Source organism: Macrosteles quadrilineatus, unplaced genomic scaffold, assembly GCF_028750875.1.
Source record: "Macrosteles quadrilineatus isolate MER2022 unplaced genomic scaffold, UCM_ALF_1.0 Scaffold_1__1_contigs__length_201487025, whole genome shotgun sequence".
Taxonomy (NCBI): domain Eukaryota; kingdom Metazoa; phylum Arthropoda; class Insecta; order Hemiptera; family Cicadellidae; genus Macrosteles; species Macrosteles quadrilineatus.
Genome location: NW_026542594.1, coordinates 47,749,513 through 47,774,109, shown reverse-complemented (window position 1 = coordinate 47,774,109; position 24,597 = coordinate 47,749,513). Strand labels below are relative to the sequence as shown.

Genomic DNA, 24,597 nt, shown 5'->3' with positions numbered 1-24,597 from the left:
AAAGTCTGGCAAGAAACTACTGTTACTGGAAAAACATTGATACAGATATTGAGAGTATGGTGGCAAGTTGTAAGGCATGTTGTGAGAATAAGAAAAACCCAGAGAAGGCCCCTACCCATGTTTGGGAAATACCAAAACGCAATTGGCAGCGAGTTCACATGGATTACGCAGGACCTTTTCTAAATCATAACTTCTTGATTGTTGTAGATGCCAGGTCAAAGCGGCCAGAAATATATCCAATAAAAAGTGCGCCAACAACTGCCAGTACTATTCATCACCTGAGAGAAATATTTTGTCACCATGGCCTACCAGAAATATTGGTCAGTGACAATGCTACAATTTTCAAATCAGCAGAGTTTCAAGCATTCTGCAAACGCCAAGGAATAAGACAACGATTCATTGCACCAGGAAACCCCTCTACTAATGGTCAGGCGGAAAGATTTTGCCAAACACTCAAGACAAAACTGAGGTGCATGCAGTTTGAACAGGGCACTTTACATGAAAAACTATGTGCACTTTTATTTCGGTACCGAGCTACACCACTGAGTACTGGTGCATCCCCAGCACAATTAATGTTTGGCAGGAACTTGAGAACCAAGCTAGATCTCTTAAGGCCTAGTGAAGATGACAAAAATGAGGCCCAACAACCAATATTTAACAAACATTTCAATATTGGGGAGAGAGTACAATCAAGAAATTACGTAGGATCCATTCTGTGGAAATTTGGAACTGTTGTGGAAAGGCTGGGGCGACTTCAGTACCTCGTAGAACTTGATGATGGGTATGTGATAAAACGTCACTTCAATTAGCTTCGAGCTTGTGAAGTGCCAAAAGATCCTACTCATTACAAAAGCCCTCTACCTAACTCATTGAAGCAAACAAGGCAAGAAAGTTAAAACAACCAATGCAACCCAATAGCCAAAGTACCACCTACGCAAACTCATCGAACTTTAATATTCCAAAATACCAATCATCAATGTAGTTTTTATTAAACTAATAAGCGATGGTAGGAGTAGTATAAAGTTCCACATAAATCAACTTTGTGGAGCAATTAGCACAACAAATAAAACAATATAGGCCTACGCTATGAAAAGTTGTACGCATCATCCAATTTTTATAGCAGTCAGCTGTTGACATGCTAGGGCATAGGCGAGCAACGAGCTCGACAGCGAGGATGGGGAAACAGCTGATTTCCAGTTCCTAGTTGTCAAATTGTCTGCTAGCTACAAACTTACACGACAGAAATGGAGAAAAACTTAAGGTTAAAAATGTGTCTACTTGCTTGCATGACATATAACAGGCGAAATTGGAGGTTTTAGGATAATTGGGCACAGTCCTAGACGTTAAAAATGGCTTTATAAAGTCACCAAACGGCTTTTAGGAGATATGGCTTCAAAGTCTACAGTAGGCCTATGTTTTGAAATTCATGAACATGCAAGTTCGTCATAGTTTAATTTTTTAAATGTCTACTTGCTGATGACAAAGACAAATAATACCCCTGCCGCAGCAAACCTGCAGACTTAGCGAATTTCCATTTGCCTGATTAGATTTACACTAAAATGTCTCCTTAAAAATATCATATTTATTCCTTATTTAAATAGAAGTACCTGGGGACCAAACTTGGCTCGGGGAAAATCATTAGTTTACTCTGAAAGCAGTTTAGTATTGCAGATACATTCCCAAACTCCACACTGCTCGCCTTTACTACTTCCTTCACCTCTCCCTACGTCGTGGAACTGTTTGCCCTCCTTCCCTATATCATTTTAGAATTGCAGATTCATAATTGCCACAGCCAGTTCCCACACTCTGCACTGCTAGCCTTTACTACTTCCTTCACCACTTCCTACGTCGCGTACCTGTTTCCCACCCTTCCCACGGCATTTTAGGATTGCAGATACCCTAATCTAATCGTCATTAACAGTTCCCACACTCTGGACTGCTTGCCTCTACTACTTCCTTCGCCACTTTCTACGTCGCAGACCTGTTTTCCTCCCTTCCCATACCATTTTAGGAATGCAGATACCTTAATCTAATCGTCATAAACAGTTCCCACACTTCGGTCTGCTCGCCTTTACTACTTCCTTCACCACTTCCTACATCGCGGGCGTGTTTTCCTCCCTTCCAATAGCATTTTAGGATTGCAGATACCTTAATCTAATCGTCATAAACAGTTCCCACACTCCGGACCACTCGCCTCTACTACTTCCCTCACCACTTCCTAGGTCGTGGACCTGTTTCCCTCCCTTCCCATAGCATTTTAGGATTGCAGATACCTTAATCTAATCGTCATAAACAGTTCCCACACTCTGGACTGCTTGCCTTTACTACTTCCTTCACCACTTCCTACGTCGCGGGCCTGTTTCCCTCCCTTCCCATTGCATTTTAAGATTGCAGATACCTTAATCTAATCGTCATATACAGTTCCACACTCTGGACTACTCGCCTTTACTACTTCCCTCACCACTTCCCTCACCAGGCCGCGGACCTGTTTCCCTCCCTTCCCATAGCATATTAGGATTGCAGATACCTTAATCTAATCGTCATAAACAGTTCCCACACTCCACACTGCTACCCTTAACTACAATGTATTGAGTAATCTTCAGTATAATCTTTGCTCAACAGTAACAACTGATGTTTTTCCTTTTGTATTGTATTTTGTAATTTGCTACTGTGGATAGACAACTTACAAGTCTTTTGTTTACTTTTTCCTTTTTATTTAATTCAGCCAAGATGGTTACTTAGCAACCCATAAGACTATTGTTAAAAAATGTGACTTTCAGTTTCATTTTTTCTACGTAATTAGATTTTTGTTAGCAGTTCTAACTGCAGTAAACTCGTTTTTAGGCCAGGAATAAACTACAGGGTGGTCTTGACCTAGCGTTAAAATTTTTTTTGGGCGGTAGAGCAACACAAGTGTGACTCAAATCCACAATTAAAAAAAAGTATATTCCATCACACTCACTTGCACAAACATTATTTTGACTTTTTAGAAAAACCTGCACATTTACACAACATCCTAAAATTCATCTAGTATTTTTGTTGGAAATATCGTCTAAAATAACAAGTCGTCTTGTGGATCAAAAATTAAGTTAATATAATAGTAAAACTGATAGAATGAAAAACTTAGATTTGTGTATACATCTTACTTCATCAAAATATAACAAACAACTAAACTCTGTTGCCAAGGAAACATCATATGTTCTTTTCTAACATAACTATTATGGACATTATAATATTAATAAATTACATCTTTAACACACCCCCGTAATGTCCATAATACATTTTAGAAAAGTAAGTTTTAGTTAAGAGGTCACCATCCCAATGAAAGTTTTCATTTTAACATGTTTCAATGATGGTAAGCCCTTTGTTAAAATATCAGCGGTTTGTTCTTCTGTTGGAATGTATCTGACAGTGATCTGTTTCCCAGAGACCAACTGTCGAACATAATGGTATCTCGTCTCAATATGTTTAGAGCGATCGTGGAACATTGGATTGTTCATAAGTTTAATCACACTTTGATTGTCCACATGTTGTATAGGAATAGACTTTTCTTCAATTGCGCCAATCTCTTTCACAAGACGAAGGGATTTACAGGTCTCGCTAGCGGCAACATATTCTGCTTCCATTGAAGATTGGGAAACACACCGTTGAAGCTTACTCTTCCAAATAGTCTCATCAAGATTGCCATTCAAAAATGCTGTTTTAACATCAAACTGTTTGATAGCAAGATTGTACTGAAGTGAATAGCCTAACATAGTTCGCATCGTCTTAAACCGAGCTACAGGGCTGAAAGTGTCACCATAATCAATACCAGGACGCTGAGTAAATCCTTTTGCGACCAAACGCGCCTTGTAACGAATGATCTTGTTCTCAGAATTTGTTTTCAGTGCAAATACCCAGCGATTATCGATGACTTTTCTTCCTTTTGGTTGATCAACCAAATCATAAGTTTTATTTTTTATTAATGAATTTATTTCTTAATCCATAGCGGATTTCCAATCGACGACATGCTCAGATCTAATTGCTTCATCATAATTTTCCGGTACTTCGTTTGTAAGTATTGCAGAAGCTAAAAGCTCATTTTTATCTCTGTCACTGACACACATGACAGAATAATCTCTATATCTCATAGGTATTTTTATTCCATCACGTTTTCTCAGGTTATAAGTCTCCTCTTGTAATATATCACCTGGAATAGCGTTATCATCACTAGGACACAACATGTCTTGCTCATCAGTATCATTGGTTCCTGGATACACAATATCTTGCTCTTCTTCATGGAATATATTGTCCTGATTACTGTCAACAAGCTGATTTCTGGTCTCATCATTTAGAATTGATTGCCTACTGTCAAGGGGATCATGCTCGATATCATTGCTACTCTCTTCAATGTTAAAGTAGTGTTTATCATCGTTATTGTTTATTTTCTTCAAAATAAAACGTGATTCTTTTGGTGGAATGACCTTAACAACCATATTATACAATTGATTAGCTGTATTAAATATAGCCAAAGCAATGATTGTTCCATTTTGAGAAAACACCCATGACTTACCATTGTTTATCACAGTCTGGTGAATGCCTTTTTCACCTGCTTTCCTCACAGAGAATAAGTTACAAGCAACATCAGGACAGTACCAAACATCATCGAAATATCTTTAAGTCCACTGTTTACCATCAAAAACCATAACGTCTATTTGTCCTGACCCCAAGGCCTGAATATGAACACCTTGGCGAGCACTGTCCATCTTTTTAGGAGTATCAAATGGTGTGTAAGTGGCAAACCATTCGCTTTGGTGTGTCACGTGGTGAGAAGCACCACTGTCAACAAGCCAGTTGTCACATTCACTGAAAAATGACTTATCAATTAGGCCTACCTCTAGATTTGATCGAGTCATCATTGCAGCATTTTGTATCTCACGGGTACATTCATTTGATTTATGTCCTTTTGTGTGACACTTAAAACAAATTACACCTGTTCGACAGTTTTTAGATAGATGACCATTTTTGCCACATGAAAAACATTTTATCGCTCCTAATTTTTGCAAGTCTCCCTTTTTGGCATTTTTAGCTCCCATATATTTTGGCTGTTTAGAACTTACTTTTATTTTGGAAACCATGGCTACTGCTACATCCATCTCGTCTCTGTCCTTTAGACGTAATTCAAAGTTGAGACATTTCTTCTGTAGAATGTTCCATGTCTTCACCTCCCTTGGTGAGTCGTGCCAAGTCACATATATGTGATCATATTCCTTTGGTAGAGTTTGAAGGAGTCGAGCACACAAATCGTCTTCATTAAATTGTTAATTGGTTTTGGATTTCGTCAAACTTTTCCAGATGACCATTCATTCCAAGGGTAGGTTCCCAAGAAATGTTATGGAACTTATTTCTCAATATGTCAATATTTTCAGTTGACTTGACATCATAAATGTGGACAAGTTTCTCCCACATCTCTTTTCCTGTAGAGCAATTGCTTACTCTAAGTAGAGGATTCGTCTCAAGGGATAAAACAATATATTTTCTGGCTTTTGCATCCTTTTTTGACCAATTTACCAATTTTTCGTCATAATTTGGTGTACCTGCTGTTGGTTTTCCGAATTCTCCACTAACAATTCCATAAACTCCTTCACATTCTAAGATTACCTTCATAGTCTAGTAAAATTATGATTTGACCTGGGCAAAATTGCTTCATAAGCGATTGAAGTGGTATTCGACTCAACAAATGTCGCTTTACAACATATCCAAAATCCGACAAAATCCATCCATGGGAAAGTGACTAAAAATAAGTTTTAAAATGGTGGTTTTTTCCAACATTGGACAAATTAAAAAAACATATTTCACATGCATTTGTTATGCACATTTTTCGAGATATTGACTTGGGACCACCGCCTGTATTTATTGGGTGGTTAGTACTTCATTTTGATAGGGAACATGTTTTTGGCCGCCATCTTGGATCCGCCATATTGGACATAGATAATTTTTTTTCAAAGTAATGATAGTGTTGTGACACATCGTTACCAACTACATTTTTACACAGATTTCAATGCCGAAATCCGTTTTTAAATATCTTTATTCATTTAGAAGATATATTCAAACGAAAACTCTCCACCATACATTTCTTATGGACGTTTCGTAGTTTGATAATTGTTTAAAAATTATTTTTCTATATCTCCAGTTCTTATTGACGCTTGTAGTTCGTTCTAGGCTTAAAATATTCAGTAATGTAAGGGCTTTCATTTGAGCACTTGTTCATTAAAATAAGACGAGTTGAAGACCAGCGACGAACCTCAGAACAATATTAAATTTAACTTTTTAGAAATATATTTTTATTAAAAGATTTATAACTTGGGTTGTTAATACGTCACCAAGTTCTCTCTGGTCTCAAATTACTCAGTGAATGTTTAGCTTTGATTTTATTAATCACTAAACAAAATCTGACAATTTTAAAATGAGTCATGGTTCTTAATTTAACATTAAAATGTATTTATTTTGAAATTTGGCTTTAGTTAAGGACATATATCCCAAACCCTAATAACTCCCGGAAAGTAATCCATAGCTAAAATAAAAGTCAATAATTTAGCGAATTATTTAAGACTATAAAGAGTTTTGGGAGTTATTTAGAATTGGGGATATACGTCTTTAACTAAAGACAAATTTCAATATAAATACATTTTAATGTTAAATTATGGTCCATGACTCATTTTAAAATTGTCAGATTTTGTTTAGTGATTAATAAAATCAAAGCTAAACATTCACTGAGTAATTTGAGACCAGAAAGAACTTGGTGACGTATTAACAACCCGAGTTATAAATCTTTTAATAAAAATATATTTCTAAAAAGTTAAATTTAATATTGTTCTGAGGTTCGTCGCTGGTCTTCAACTCGTCTTATTTTAATGATCAAGAGCTCAAATGAAAGCCCTTACATTACTGAATATTTTAAGCCTAGAACGAACTACAAGGGTCAATAAGAACTGGAGATATAAGAAAAATAGTTTAAAAAAAATTACCAAACTACGAAACGTCTATAAGAAATGTATGGTGGAGAGTTTTCGTTTGAATATATCTTCTAAATGAATTAAGATATTTAAAAACGGATTTCGGCATTGAAATTTGTGTAAAAATGTTGTTGGTAATGATGTGTCACAACACTATCATTACATTGAAAAAAAATTATCTATGTCCAATATGGCGGATCCAAGATGGCGGCCAAAAACATGTTCCCTATAAAAACGAAGTACCAACCACCCAATAAATACAGGCGGTGGTCCCAAGTCAATATCTCGAAAAATGTGCATAACAAATGCATGTGAAATATGTTTTTTTAATTTGTCCAATGTTGGAAAAAGCTGCCATTTTAAATTCTGATTTTAGTGGTTTTCGCGTGCACCGATTTTTGGCAACTTTTAGTATGTCATTCTGTAAACCCAACTCTATGAAATAAAACCATAAAACGTTTTCTTGCAATTTTTTTAAGGTCATATCCTATATTTCTCCGACTACAATTTATTTTAAAATCCTGAGAGGTGACATTCTTGTTTAAAATGTGATTTTCATACTTTCTAAATAGGTTTTGTTTTGTTTTAATAAATAATCTGTTTTAAGAAGTAACCTGTCATCTGGCATGTTTTCATATAGGTATTTTAGAACATTGAGTTTAGTGTAAAAATTTGCCCAGAGGCTGTCTCTTGGCAAGTTTCTGTGGTGAATTTCAAGTTCGTAGTGTGGTACCACTGCTTGTTATTGTTTTCTTTTTGCATCAGCTGTTTTAATGTGTTCACTGTTTCAAATAGTGTTTGTTGTTGTGGCGAGGTTATAGGAATAAATATTGTATTAAAAGTTGAAAGTTTTGTGGTTTAGGTTTTTTAAGTTGTAGTCGAGGCGCTAAGGGGGTTTGAGCATGCATAAAAGTGTAACGAAATTTGACTTTTGATTGTTGCTATGGATACCTAGTAGATGAAGAAAATCTATGTTGTCGCATTTCAAGGTGGTTAATAACATGGTGGGGAGGGGGTGAAGTTGGGGGGCCACCCGGGGGGCCGCCGCGCACAAAATAGCTTATATCTCGAGAACCAAAAGTCATATGAATACGTTAGACATGTTAAACTGTGCAGAAAAATGCATTCTACAAATAGATTATGTAGTAGTTTCACGGAAATTGACAAGAAGTTTCTAAAAATTATATATTTTTTAAATTTACGATAAGTATAATCAGGAGTATAATGGTTTTTATTGTTGTTTAGAACCACTATTTTTTTAATTGACAACTTTTAAGAGTAGTACACAATAGGTAAATAGTACTTCTGTATAATGAAACTATTGCGGTACATAATTTAACAGCTATACAATCCTCAGATCCAATAAACATAACACAAACAAAGGCGCAAAACGCGTCGCGGTCATTGTTCCTGCTGCCGTAACTATTAATGGCGAGTACAGTTCAAGCTGAGACTTATATTATACTTTTAGAAAGATGGAGATTCTGAGGAACTATTTTCATATATATAAAATAGTATTGAGGGACTATTATGTAGCGAGAAATATAGTTTGTAAAAGAAGAGAGTTTAAAAATATTTTGGTAGTTGAACGTTTCCATCACCTGACCAGGCTGTACAATTGGTGCTACAGCAGTTTCGGCGATCACGTAAAGGCGGGGACACACTTGTCATACACTGTTCCGATCCTACTACGATCCGATTTGCGGGATTCCAGAAGGATCGGTGCGGGATCGGAGGGGGTGAACACACATGTCATACACGCTTCCGAACCGGCGACCCATCTCTGATTTCCTCCACCGGGTAGATCAACACTCGCCAGTCGTTTACCAATTCGTAAACATAAACTACGCGCAGAAGGTGATAAATACTGTATGTTCAGAAACTTTGGTATTCAGGATTTAGCCATGATGGTGGTTTGTCTAGATGAAGAGGAAGAAAGTCAGACATCTCTGGAGGGCAGTGGAAAACGGAGAATTCGGGTCCATTCTGCATGGAAGAAAAGCAGAAGTGCCCATTTTATACATTATATGTTTTTCTCTCTCGAGTTCGTTTAGCTGTTCTACCCGTCCGATTTTCATGATTGAGGTCTCGAATTAAAGGTATGCACGCACAAATTTCAAATCAAGCATCGGCATATATTTATCTTAAACCATTGTTCCTGAACCTTAAGAATAAAGGTGATTTTTAAGAAACACCCCGTCCTGCATCCGACAAACGAATAGACTGCAGTGTCGGTGCGTGATCGGAGTCAAAATCGGAGTAGGATCGGAGTATGACGTGACGCGTGTCGGAGAGGTGTAAACAACCGCGTTCAAAGTTAAGTACCATTCCCCTCTCCGACAGTCGTACCACAGTATGATCGGAGTCGGATCGGAAGGGTGTATGACAAGTGTGTCCCCGCCTTAAAGGTAGTGTAAACGATACAAGTAGAAAATGTTAAATACAAGCCTTGGCGAGTGACTTAAAAACTTCTACGAGTGTCGTTTACACTATTTACGCGAGTTGTGTGCATTAATTAACCTGCGACAGTATTTTAATTACCAAAAACAATTACTCAAAACTTAAAAAAGAGAGGTTATTTTTTCTTTACCCCTCATTGTCTCTGACAGTAATGCAACGAATCATCGCACCAATCGTTAACAATTAAATTGAACTGAACAGCCGAAGTTATAGTTGAAGTTCGAAGCATTATAATTTTACGTCTTACCTCTCAATCCTTGACCCTATCTGGGTACCAGTGGTGGTTATATTTTGGCCTTTTTGTAGTGGTACCATATAATTCACCAGAGAACAGTTACATGCCCATATAAGTAGATGTCTATTATATATTATGTTTCAGTGATAAATGTAGAATATAATAATATAAAAATATATATTTTTCATCAATGCTTTTAAGCGTAGTAGCAAGAGGTTTGCAAATTTTTGGATTATTCAAATTAAAAATGTCTAAATCAACCCGCAAAAATCATAAAAATAATGTTTTTATCCATATTATCCAAATGTTAAGTTTGTGTAAAATATGATTCCTTACGTAAAAAAATCAATTTTTTTTAATAAGCATAAAAATAAAATTATAAAAAACTACCAAGCTATTTTAATTACCAAATTGTATTTAATTATTGTATGAGAAATAAATTTATTGCATCAACAGTAAATAAATATTATACTGCTGTAACAATTTAGTATTTTTACAAAAAATTTTTAATAGAATAATTTAATTTTTACCATATTTTTTTATTTTTATCAATATGTCAATCCATCTCTCTTTATCAAACCTTGTATAATATATGGTCAAACAGACCAATAGGTAATTGATTCAATACATTATAATATAGAACATTTTCAAATAACCTTATTTCATGTAAATATATAATAACCTATAATTTTTTGTATCAAAGTTGCTTCAAATGCAATATAATTTTACATAAATAACTTGTCAAAATTCAAATTTAGCTCTATGGCAAATGAAAATTGTTATAATATATGTGTGAACAGTGGCCTACAATTTTCCGTGATAAAGTCAGCATTGACATATGTGAAAGCAACAATGCATTCTTCCTCACTTCTAAGAGTGCTGAGCTAGTATGAAGATATAAATTGTAAACTGCATATTTTAATATAAAAATTTATAAAAAAGTGCATATATTTGGAATAAATTAGTGAAATTTGATTAAAGAAGATCCGTCCTTGTTACAAACATTAATAACTACACAACATCAAGAAATTTACCTGTGAAGAAGACATCAGTTTTGGTGAGATCACTCCAGTAGACATTTTCTTTCCTTGGATCGAAGCCATTACAACATTTTTAAGCCTAACTTTTTAACTTTGAACCAGAATTTTAAAGTCGAGAAACTAATAGAAGCTTAATCAGAACATAAATTAATTCAACCTTTCAGAAAATAATTCGAACATAATTTATATTTCAAAACAAAATTTAATTAGGCTATATATAATCACAAGATTAAATTCAAACGCCGCTCGATCACCCCACCTGAGATAAAGATCCATGCAATATAACCCCTCAACCTAAATTAGAACTATTGTAATAGGCCCAGCCTAGAGCTTAAATTAGTAAATTCATTTGCCACCCTTTGTAAACCTTTATTGTGAACCCTCAGTTTCTTTTTCTTTTACCATCAATTTTGTATTGTAATGAAATAAATTTAAGTTTAGATACTGTACATGGAGTTTCCATTGTATTCCTAGCTTGTATTTGTAGCCTTGTTACACTGCATAATTTAAGAGTAAAAACTCTTTCTAAAAATGTATAGTTAAATGTAGTCAAATCAAAATTTCCTGAGTAATTTACGTCAGAATGTGAAATGTTAACATTTTTTTACAAAAAAAATTTATGACCTTTTCAAAACTACATAAAATTGTTATAAAAAACCTCAGATTCGGAGATATATAAATTGTAGGGAATTTATTGCAGTTTCAGATGGTGATGGAAACGATCCACCACCAAAATATATTTTGAACTCTCTTCTTTTACAAACTATATTTCCCGCTACATAATAGTCGCTCAATACTATTTTATGTATATGAAAATAGTTCCTCAGAATCTCCATCTTTCTAAAAGTATAATATAAGTCTCAGCTTGAACTGTACTCGCCATTAATAGTTACGGCAGCAGGAACAATGACCGCGACGCGTTTTGCGCCTTTGTTTGTGTTATGTTTATTGGATCTGAGGATTGTATAGCTGTTAAATTATGTACCGCAATAGTTTCATTATACAGAAGTACTATTTACCTATTGTGTACTACTCTCAAAAGTTGTCAATTAAAAAATTAGTGGTTCTAAACAACAACAAAAACCATTATACTCCTGATTATACTTATCGTAAATTTAAAAAATATATAATTTTTAGAAACTTCTTGTCAATTTCCGTGAAACTACTACATAATCTATTTGTAGAATGCATTTTTCTGCACAGTTTGACATGTCTAACGTATTTATATGACTTTTGGTTCTCGAGATATAAGCTATTTTGTGCGCGGCGGCCCCCCGGGTGGCCCCCCAACTTCACCCCCTCCCCACCATGTTATTAACCACCTAGAAATGCGACAACATAGATTTTCTTCATCTACTAGGTACCCATAGCAACAATCAAAAGTCAAATTTCGTTACACTTTTATGCATGCTCAAACCCCCTCAGCGCCTGGACTATTGAATGTTTTGTGGTTTCACATTATTTTAAATGGAAAATACTGAAAACTTCTTTTACAATGTTTCATTATTTACCAGTCAAGTTTATGTTGTATGGTTTAGTTTTACATCGTCCTAAATGGATGCTACGATAAATTGTGCTATTTGCAAGAAAGATTATGAAGATTGTCAAGAAACAGTGATTTTAACACAGAAGGGGGCCGATGGCATTAACTCGGCAAGTAAAATCCGTGGAAACGATGTAATCGTATATGCTGGAAATAAAGTTCATGTCTCGTGTCGAAAAAGACATACTGATAAGAAGAGCATTGATTTATGGAACAAACATCAATTTACAAACTATACATGCATTCGGAAGAGAAGTATACGTTTGGCTGAAGGACCATTTACCGCCTCAACTGACTGCTTATTTTGTGGAACTAGAGTAGATTTGTCTGGAAAATACAAACATAAAACAGATCAATTTAAAGTACAAACAGTTGAATTCAGTGACACCATTAAGAAATGCTGCGAGAAACGCTGCGATGAATGGTCCTTTGAGGTAAAAGGACGCATTGAATATTATCATTCTGATCTATATGCTGCAAATTGTATCCACCACCGCACATGTTGTGCAAATTTTCGTAGTGGTAAAGCTATCCCACAAGAATATTCACAGCAGTCATCAAAAAGGTCAAAACCAGGGCGCCCAACTAATGAAGAACAAGAAGAAGCTTTCCTCAGGACGTGTACGTACCTAGAGTCTAATGACGAGGAACAATTACTTGTTGCAGATCTTATTTCAAAAATGGAAGAGTATTTGCAAGACAGTGATTTTAAAGCATACGATCGAAGACACATGAAAAGGAAGCTTTTCGAACATTATGGTACAAGTGTTATAATATCTGGTGAAAGTGGAAAGGCAGACATAGTCACACTAAAAGAGACTGCTGACGAAATTCTTAGATCTATGCCAAGTCAAAAGACTGTGATCCTGAATTACAAAAGATACACATAATAGAGGCAGCTGCAAGACTAATCAAGAGTGATATAAAAGCTTCTGAAAAGGCAGATAAATTCACTTATCCCTCAACAGATGTTCTCACCTCCGATGAAAGTATTAATTACCTCCCTGACAGCTTAAGATTGTTCTGTACAAAATTGTTTGTGGGTAATGATGTTTCGACAAAAGTTGGTGCTATTGGCCAGAGTATAATGCAAGCAGTGCGTCCAAGAGCTTTAATATGTCCATTGCAGATAGGTTTAGCTATTTAAATGCATCACAACTTTAGGTCACGTTATATTATCGATGTCCTCCATAATCTTGGGTTCAGCTCTTCATACACAGAAGTTGTTAAATTCGAAAGGAATGCGGCAATAGCAAGTACCGTAGCTCTTTTTCCACGGATGTTACACATAATAGTGTATTACTGTTTGCAGCAGATAATGTCGATCACAACATTCAGACATTAGATGGAAACGAGGTGTTAGCCCGTCCTACGTACGGGAGTAGTCATGTAAAACTGTGTATAATTCAGAACAGCTAGCTTACACGTATAAAGATAAATGTTATTGCAGCCTATAGTAGAAAGAGTAATTATCAATTGAGAAGTGTATAGGCCTAGTCAACGATATCACCTTCCATCGCATACCTGCCTCTTCCATAATCAATATCACCACAAAACAATTTCTCATACTATACACAATTTCCAGTAGGTCTGAATAGAAACTCTATAAAATAAAACGAAAACATCCGATAAAATTCACAGTACACATAATACAACGTTGGAGTCCTGATATCATAAAACGAATCGTCCACACATATCATTTATATCAATTTCAATGCATAAATTGCTAAACAAATAAGTGTAAACAAAGTAAAGTAAAAACAACAACATATAGTTTGTTTTGTAAACAGCTGAGTCAAAAATAAAATAATATTAATTTGAAAAAAAGAGTCACAGGTTGAAGGAATTTAAAAAGTTAACACGCTAGTGACGTAATTAATTGTCTATGTTGATTATCCATACCGTTATCAGTTCTAATATCCTTGATAATTAAACCACCCTCATTGAATCTATGTACATCGTAATTCCCCATATTCATTTATTTAAACTATAAAATATTCAGTTGAAATAAAAGTGATATTTTGCATACATCAGTGCCACCAAACGTAAACACAACTAAACAAACACACGCCAAACAACTTTTTAGATTTCATAAAAGTATGGTTAATCTAATTGAAAATCTATGTCAATTGTTAATCTATGTCATTCATCTGTATATCTTTGCATAAAACCCGTCTGAGGTTGTGGTGGTAATTTAAAACCATGACTTGTGATGAGGGAGCCTACCAGTAGACCGACAAGATACTTGGTCGTCTGGCCACTAGACCGTCTTTTTTAATTAAATAGATAAATACTGAAAACCAGTACGTCGACTAGTTATTTCATCGTCATTCCAGTTGACCGGCCTGTAAAACTAAATTATTATATACGAGAAACCTACTTGTCGTCAATCGACCCGACCGACTTACCACTTGCTCGTCTTTTAGGTGGGGATAGGGGGCAGAGTGGGAGGAGCTAACCGGGGATTACCCAGGAGTTTGAGGCGCTTCTCGTGGTTGAACCACGTCGCTCGAGGCTAGAAGCCAGTCTTGCCAACTGAAAGTAGCCTAGCTCCGTCGAACACTACACACTCGGCGTGTTTATACAGTCTGGAGTTTAGTTGACGTTGGCGCGTAATTCTAATGGATAGTTTCGTCGTTTCTATAGCAACCGTGAAGTGACCTCGTTCTCGCGCATTCCTCTGCCTTTGTATTATTTAATCTGCTTTGAAAGATAAGACTCGCTTATGTGCATTGACTATTGAATCAAATAACAATATCATTAGGGGGTTTTGATCGTTTGTTTGGATAAAACTACGTACCGTATATTGTAGAATTACATTTGTAGTGTGGTAATATGGTGTATATATATATATAATTAATACGCTACATGAAACTTTGTCGGTTGAACTCCTCCGCCATTTCTTAACCGATTTTATCCATTGACATCTCATTGGAAAGAGCGTGTCGCGTAGATTTGCCAACTGGCCTTACATTTTTTACAAAGTCCCTTGGGTTCTGCCCCAGTGGCTTTGAAAGTTCCCATGTTATCCTTATGAAGAACATAATTGTTTACATTTTGATCAGCTGTATAATTTAATTACTGTTATTTATTTTTCGATTCAATGAAACGCATTGAGTAAATTTATTTACTATTTGAGTTTGTGTAAACATAACCCCCAAAACGAAAACGGACCGTGTTAGTATGGTTGTATCTTGAATTTATATATTTATCGTTGCTTTGTGTCGCTATGACAGATCGTGTTAGCATGATTGTAACTTAAATTTGTGCATTTATCGTTGTTTTGTGTAGCTATAATTTGTTTATTTGTTGTTTTTTTTCTTTTAAATGCCTCCGACGCGACAACAACGAAACATAGAAAGGAGGCGTACACGTCAGCACCTGACCCTGTACAATCTCAACTATTAGGTTACGAATGCGAGCTAACACTACCCCTAAAAGACTTTTCGTTCTCAATTTGACCCTCTATCAATGACATGTGTTGCCTGTACAGCGAGGCATTTTGAGAAGGAGAAAACCAGCCGGAATGCTTAAGGTTTATCAATAACGAAGATCAGGGATTTAGGTAATCAGGGTCTGAGTTACACAATGGTAATATTTGAGTTGACTCTTTTTAAACTCTTTTTAAACTTTGAGTTAAACTTTTTTAAATATGACTGTTATTGGTTTTGAAATAACCCCTGTAATACTTTGCAATTGCTTGAATTTGAGCAACATGTACACTAGTATATATATAGGACCTGTGTATAATTTTGGGTAACATAGAGGTCAATTTACCTTGTGTAGGCCTATATCAAAAAAGTTTAATATCTTAAATTAATCCAAACGATTCATAGTAGCCAACAGGCACAAAGTATTGTAATTATGCAAGATGTTGTAAATTTCAAACATGTGTAACAGTTAAGTTTACTGCAACAGTAGTTCGTTAGGATTGCCTATTTAAGTAAGTTGTTATTAGGTGTATAAGTCGTTCATCAAGCGTCATGAGAAACGAAATCTGTTATAGAAGTGAAAAAATACAGTTAATCAAATGGTGCTGTATATAAAATATCTGCAAATAAAATTAGAGTTTTGTCTGTACACTGTTCAGAATGACATATTTTCCTCCTCGATAAGGGTTTACCTCCTCGCAAGTTATGTCAAAAAAGGTGTAATTGTAATTTTACTAAGAAAATTAAATCCAAAAAAAGGACTGGTTAATAGAACCAGATTAATGGCGAAAGTTATGAATGATGAAGTCTTGAAATTATTACTTGAAGTTCAGCTGGAAAACGAGTGTTCCTCTAAAATTCGTCCTCGAAAAGTTGGTCTTTATCTGCTAGAGCTGCATCCCCTGCTTACAGCATGGGGAATTGTACGTAACAATTTCAAGATGCTGCGCTTTTGATGATCTAAAAATAATGGTTAAAGAACAACGAAACCAAGGTCATTTGGCTGAAGACGTTAGAGTGTTTACAAAAAGACATGGTATGTGAAGAGTTTCTTATTTAACATTTTAACTGGTCTGTCAGTCAGTATTCTAAGCCTACTCTGTTAAAACCTTTATTAAAACAGTATTGAGCCTAAGATTTTTATTTACGGTTAGTTAAAAGTTAAGCGCTTAAAATTCTTCCTTTTTTTGTATTGAGAAGTTAAAAGGTAATTAAATTTTTTTAATGATTTTTAAATAGGTACTGTATAGTTAATATTAACTGGAAACAACTAGTCTATACTAGAGTAACAAATTACAAAATACAATACAAAGGAAAAGGGCATTCCTATGAATGCTATTGAGCATTGATTATTTAATGTATTTGGGTTTTATGATGTATTACTAACCAAAGGAATACTTACTAACCAACCGCGATACCAGTGACTTAATAACGGTCAACAGATGTTGGGTATCACGAGCTTAAAGGATCGCTAGACAAAGTTGCCCGAATCGCATGGATGGTAAAATAACTTCTGGCGATGTCTAGAGAGATTGTTATTTAGAACACATGAAATCCTTTCTATAACATAAATGTCGGCTAATCGTGTGATTCCAAGTACTTTCGCCTGATTTGAAACATATTTCCAAGCCCGTGCCAATATTACTTGTTTCTGTTCGAAAAGGCCATTGCTGTGAGAATATCAGGTAAAACTAACATAGAAACTTGAAAAATACAAATTAACAATAAATTGGCAACATAATAAATATGGAGCATTACTGATATCGCAAGTAAAACAAAAAAGACTTAACTATATAAGTAATCGCAATGGGAAGAGAACGCGGAAGAAAATAATGTCTGTATAAGCTGTATATGCTGTGTATGCTAAGATCTGTATAGTCCTTGCCTTATATAATTGACAAATGCTTATATTTGCTCCAAAAAAAAAAAAAAATACCAAACCCTTCAAATATTTAAGTTGACGGGAGCGGGACCTACCACTTCTAAAGAACGCCACCGTGTCTGTCATCCCTATTCTCTTACTTAAGAACACCCCTAAAAACCTTCACCGAATAGGTAAGGTACTATCGTAAAAATAACGAGGAACTTATATAAATTAGTTTTAATTTACAATTCTCTGGACGTACATCACTGTGAGAACCGAAGCCTCGGGGAAAGTCCACGGGTGCGGGACTTGCCACTAGGGCGGTCAATATCTTCAAAAGAACGCCACCGCGTCTGCTTTCCCTAACTTAACAACACCCTTATAAGCCCTAAATGAATAGAGACTATCATAAATATGACAAGCACCTTTTACAACTTCTTTCCATTTCCAATCAACCTGACCTGTCCTTCATCGGCGTGAGAACGAAAGTATTGGGGAAGTCCAGAGAAGCCTAGAACTGCGTAGATGAAAGAGAAGCCGCGTTGGATGACCTTGCCACCCCTTCGCATACCTTCATCAGCAATATCTCATAGTGACTTTTTACAACGCAATTTTTGTTGTCAATTTGTCTGATCTGAACAATTTAAATATTTCAAAATTAACTAAGCGAATAGCTGATTATAATTGATTATTTTTATTGGTATTTGTGTAGCCACAATATCCGGATTGAGCGTAGTAAACGAACATCAACCAGGACGTGTTTGATTGATGCGAGCGAGCTCATCTTGAAAATGAAAGAGCATTTGACATTAAACCACAATAGGACCACATGGTATATTGGATTAAAATTTGCACTGGTTATCAGTGTTCGTTGACTTTGGAAATAAGTCAAACGTCACAGTGTCTAATGCTATTCAGCAAACATTCCACATAATTAGTTCCACTATTCGATCAACTTGAAATGCTTACATTTCTTAATAACACTGCCATTGATTTTTATCGTATTAGCTTATCTAATGGCATAGTAAATACAACCCAAGGCTTCACCTGCGGTGAAGCAGCCATAAATATTTTACAGTACAGTACATAAGAAATAAACAGAGTATTACAATCATGACAATAATCATCCGTAGTGGCTTAGCCAAAAATGACAAAAGTAAGATATTATCATCATTGTGTCACGCACAGTTTAAATAGACACAGTTTAAATTTCGATCATAGTTAGTTGTAATAAACATTATGAATCGGCATATTTTGGGGTAGGAGTTAAGAATTTTATATTTGAATTTCAACGCAAAAAATCTTTTAAAATCAATATTTGATTTTCTCCGTAATTTTCTCTCTACAGCTTAAACCATACATTTTCGAAACTTTGAAAATACCAAAATCGTATTCCTCACCTACTAAAACATACATTTCGACATACGGATCAATATATTTGTACAATCCGTTCCTTAATAAAAACCTATATATTTTCATAATCGTCGCGCGAAATATAAGAATTTGTATTGACCTTATGGCTACATTATCGATCATAGTTGTAATAAACATTATGAATCGGCATATTTTGGGGTAGGAGTTAAGAATTTTATATTTGAATTTCAACACAAAAAATCTTTTAAAATCAATATTTCATTTTCTCCGTAATTTTCTCTCTACAGCTTAAACCATACATTTTCGAAAGTTTAAAAATACCATAATCGGATTCCTCACCTATTAAAACATACATTTTGACATACGGATCAATATATTTGTACAATCTGTTCCTTAATAAAAACCTATATATTGTCATAATCGTCGCGCGAAATATAAGGATTTGTATCGACCTTATGGCTACATTTTCGATCATAGTTGTAATAAACATTATGAATCGGCATACTTTGGGGTAGGAGTTAAGAATTTTATATTTGAATTTCAACACAAAAAAATCTTTTAAAATCAATATTTGATTTTCTCCGTAATTTTCTCTCTACAGCTTAAACCATACATTTTCGAAACTTTGAAAATACCAAAATCGTATTCCTCACCTACTAAAACATACATTTCGACATACGGATCAATATATTTGTACAATCCGTTCCTTAATAAAAATCTATATATTTTCATATTCGTCGCGCGATATATAAGAATTTGTATCGACCTTATGGCTACATCATCGATCATAGTTGTAATAAACATTATGAATCGGTATATTTTGGGGTAGGAGTTAAGAATTTTATTTTAGAATTTCAACACAAAAAATCGTTTAAATTATATATTTGATTTTCACCGTAATTTTATCTCTACAGCCTAAACCATACATTTTCGAAAGTTTAAAAATACCATAATCGGATTCCTCACCTATTAAAACATACATTTTGACATACGGATCATGGTATGTCCGATTCGTGGTTTAATTCGATTCGTTACAAATTATTCAATTAAAATGCAATCAAAAACTACTTTCGGCCAGATATTTGGTTGGAATGTGGAATATCTTAGCTATTGTATAAAATTATAGCTTAACTAGTGTACATGTTGCTCGAAATCGAGCAATTGCAAAGAAGTACAGGAGTTACATATAAACAAATGACTTGTTAAAAAACTAATAACAGTCATAATTTCCGATGATTTTAAAAGAGTCAACTAAAAGATTATTAACTAATGGAAATACTCACAATTTACATAACAGTCCTTTTCCAGTTTAAAGGGTTATTTTTTAACTATCAAACTGCCCATGGACGGGAAAAGGTAAGCTTACAATTTAATTCAAAATAAAAAGTCTGTCAGCTTTTATAATGTACTGTACCTAAGTTATTTAGCCAATTTGTAGACAATAAGGTGTAGGCTACAAACTCTACAGAACTCTCATGCTTCCATGGGGAGCAACTAATTATTAATATTTAATTCCTGACAACAGCTGGAGTTTCAAAACAATGTTTGTTTCCCGTGTTAATCTTATGGAGAAATACGAAACTTTAAAGGGTCCCAGGGCCTCACTCTCTAATTATTTACCTAAAAAGAAAGTTTCCTGCACAACTTCACGTTACGCTCTTTCCAATGACACCAAAAACATGTCAATCGGTTCAGTAGTTTCGGAGGAATAATTGTCACAAAAATCCTGCTTGCGTATTAAATAAGTATAGATGTGACTGTGGACCCAATTTTGTACTAAACACACGCTGTTGTTTGATCTCGAGTAGCCGACCCAGTGTTAGCATCAAGAGGCCAAAAACTAGGAACGTAGTGCCAGCCACGTCCCTTTCACTTTCAGCAATTTTACAACCCTCGCCAACCCTACACATCCAAAGACAGAGAGAGAGAGGGAGAGAGACAGTAAAACAGCAGCTGTCGAAGTCGATCGGGTCGACCTAGCCTCGGTCGTCAACTCGCTTTCTTTTTCTTCGCCTACAAGCGTTTGAATAGGGGCGCGGGAAAACTACTTGTGTGATGCGGCACGCGTAATACCGGAAAAGGCCTTCGGGTAGTTCTAGAGCGCCGCCAGAATTGGGTCGCTGGAGTCGCGTTTTAGTTGCCACTTTACTATTGAAGATTCTTAAGTGGCAAAAGAGTTTATGACGAAATATACCCCCACCGCAACAAACCTGCAGACTAAGCAAATTTCTATTTGCCTGATTGGATTTACACTAAAATGACTTTTTGAAAATATCACAGTTATTCCATATTTAAATAGAATAAGTTTAACAAGTACTTAGGTTTGCTGCAACAGGGAGGGTAAAAGTGTGTTTTTTTTTGTAAAATAATAACATTTTATAAATAAATAAATGATTTTTTCTAATTTAATGCAAATATTTTCATAAACAAGAAAACTACTACAGTTTACTTATTCCCTGGTGTGAGTGAGGGTATACATTCAACTCTAGAAAATACGCTAGTCAACGAACGACAAAGAGCCGCCGATGTCTAGAGTTTCCTTGGATGGGTGGCCGACCGACCGGTGGTCATAGGGTGACGACACAAAGGGGGTGGTAGGCGGGTATCCGTGTCGGCCAGTGAGTCAGTGTTACCGGTGTTACTTCAAAGATGAATTATTGCCCTCGGGGAATCCCGAGGTAGGCGCGGCGCCGCCAGCTCGACACTTGTTTCGGTCACTGGTCTTGGTTGATTGTTTCGTTTTCGTTTTACTATCTTTTGATACTTTTACATAAACGATATAGCCATGATATATTACTAATGAAAATTCAATAAGTACATTGCACACTATAAAAAAAAAAAACTTACATATAGGATAGTTCATGTAAACAGTTGTTGCTTAAATCGTTTGGAACTCTGGCCACGTCTATATTCTTCATTAGAGTGAACTTAACTGCAGGCTATTCAATAGACTGTGAAAAAAAAACTGTGAATGATTTTATGTACTTGGTTTTTTTTATAATTATAGCAAAAGCTACCAATCTTGCCTGTATAAATAAATGATTTTTCATTTCATTTCATTTCATTTCATTTCATTTCATTTCAATCTTTGTCATCCGCGTCATAATTCTTGAGCTAACTACTTCTGCAGTGATATACCTTACACGTCACAAAACTGTATTAACCCTAGATCCAGTACCTCTGCTCCAACTAGTATTATAACATTGCCGTCCAGGAATCTTTGAACATATAGTTTGACAATAATTGCATGGATAGTACAGCCGTTTCAACAAGGATTTATTTACTATATGTTCTTAAAACTGAAATTAATTAGAAATACTATTAAAATAAATTAAATTAATTAATTTGATGTGAATTTAGCTTTAGTTAACAACACTCATACAAGTTCATAAACATAAACCAAATACAATTTTTTTAATAGAAACGATTTGCAGGGTCGTCCAGATGAACTTGGAAATAGTACCATAGATAAAAGGAGTAGACATACTCTGTCATACATACATGTCTATACTCCTTTTATCTATGATAGTTCATTAGAAAATCTGAATATACAGTAGTGCCGTGCATTTGAAGTACTTACTCAGAACACCGACTTACTTGAGGACAGTTAAACAATAAAACGCAAAGATCCACGGAAGTAAAGACTACATTATTTAGTAAAAAAAAAAACAAGGATGCGTCAGTTAGGGCCAGTTAGACAATTGAAGTACACAGAATTGAATCACCATAGTATTGTCCACGCAACAACGTGAGAGGATAAAACATGTACTTCTTCAATTATAATTACATGTTTCTGTGTAAAACCGAAGACGTCTACAGACTTTACTAAGAAAAACTTCTCCCCGGTAACACAGGCAATGGGAATTCCTTCTAGACAAGGTTTTCAATAGGCCTACAACAAAATCATAAAACAAAAGATGTTTCTCAGGCTAAGTAGCACACTGTGCACTTCAGCAAATAAATAGTTTACCGAGATAACTATTGCTTACCAAGACAGCAGTGTCATTTAAGGAGAAATAGTACAAACTAATGTCACCGAAAGTCTAAATTCATTCTTTATTTTATTTTTTTAAGAGAGGGAAAAATAGACAACAAAGCTTTAAATAACCGGTATTATCAATTTGTATTTATCTCTCAATTGAATAAATGTAACGGTAGTTACCTCACCACTGTTAACAATATTTGACCCTCCTATTACATAAATATGTTAGTTAATTTAATATTCAAACTCGTGTACATGTTGCTCGAATTCGAGCAATTTCAAAGCAATACAGAATTTATTTCAAAACGAAAAAAAGTAATAATCAATGAGTTTAAAAGAGTCAACTCAAAGATCACCAGTGTGTAACTGCTGGAGATACTCACGATGTATATACAGTAATCAACATTTCCTGTAAATATTTTATCATATTTCATAAATTGGTATTGCTTTTTAATGTTTCTACAAATGTTTCCTGACTTATAGCTGCATAAGGTTGTCCATGTTTATCTTATTTATTGATAAACCTATGTATGGCACCACCCTTGTCGCCAGCAGTAAGTTTACAAATTTCAGTAATTTTTTAATAAAGATAAACACTTTTTTGATCATATTAAGGACTTCCTGTTGTCTGTAACAATTTTATTTGTTCAATCGGCGTATTTTTATTTATTTAGCTAAATAAAACATTTATTTCATTGAAGTAAACTAATATAGGCCTATTTATATTCACTGTACTGTGTATAACAAAATATCGATTGAGAAACAAACAATTACACGTAATAAGAACCTCGCTAGTCCGCTGCATTGTGATAGCTGAAAATCGTCGGAATGAAAACCGCCGCTACAAGATACAGAAGTTGATACGCCTGCAGTGCCCTCCACAGCTGCGCGCGCCGCTGGCACTGCCGCTCAACACATCCCCACCTAAAAGACGAGCAAGTGGTAAGTCGGTCGGGAGGATTGACGACAAGTTGGTTTCTCGTATATAATAATTTAGATTTACAGGCCGGTCAAATGGACTGACGATGAAATAACTTGTCGACGTACTGGTTTTCAGTATTTATCCACTTAAGGGAAGCTGAACCTAAAATTTTTTAATTAAAAAAAAAATTTTTATTTTAGTTTTAGATTCTTTGTTTTATCCTGAAAAAGAAAAAAATATATATATTAATAGGTATCACCTCCCAAAACTAGAAAAAAACAAAAAAAACAAAGTAAAGCACCAAATTTTCTGAGCATAGGGAGTAGACCTAGTAAGGCCATCTAGTGGCCTAGTAGTGTCATCTTTGTTCATGACTTTCCGAAAACTTGTTTTTTTAATGATAAAGGTACACTTTTCTCAAGAAGTAATAAAGATATCTTGATGAAATTTTTACCAAGTGTACCTTACATCACTACAAATATGTGGAACTAGAATTATCACCATAGGATCAATAGTAAAAATTACAAAAATAAAAAAAATATATTTTTTGTCTAAAAAAAAATAGAATTTTTCAAAAATTTAAAAAAATAAAATTTGTTACCATAGAAACATAATTCTAGTTCAACACACTCTTGAAGCACATATATTAACTGTCTACAATTTCTAAAGCTGTAGGTTAAATAGTTTCCGAGAAAAATGTACCTAAACTTGGAGAATTTAACATGGGCTCTTATGGGCGGTTCAGCTCCCC

General features: G+C 34.9%; 1 protein-coding gene across 7 annotated transcripts in view; it reads left to right on the top strand.

Moving 5' to 3' along the window:
* The window catches only part of LOC128982937 (rab5 GDP/GTP exchange factor-like), a 255,403-nt gene that overhangs the window by 11,389 nt on the left and 219,417 nt on the right, over positions 1-24,597 (top strand). The window lies entirely within an intron of this gene.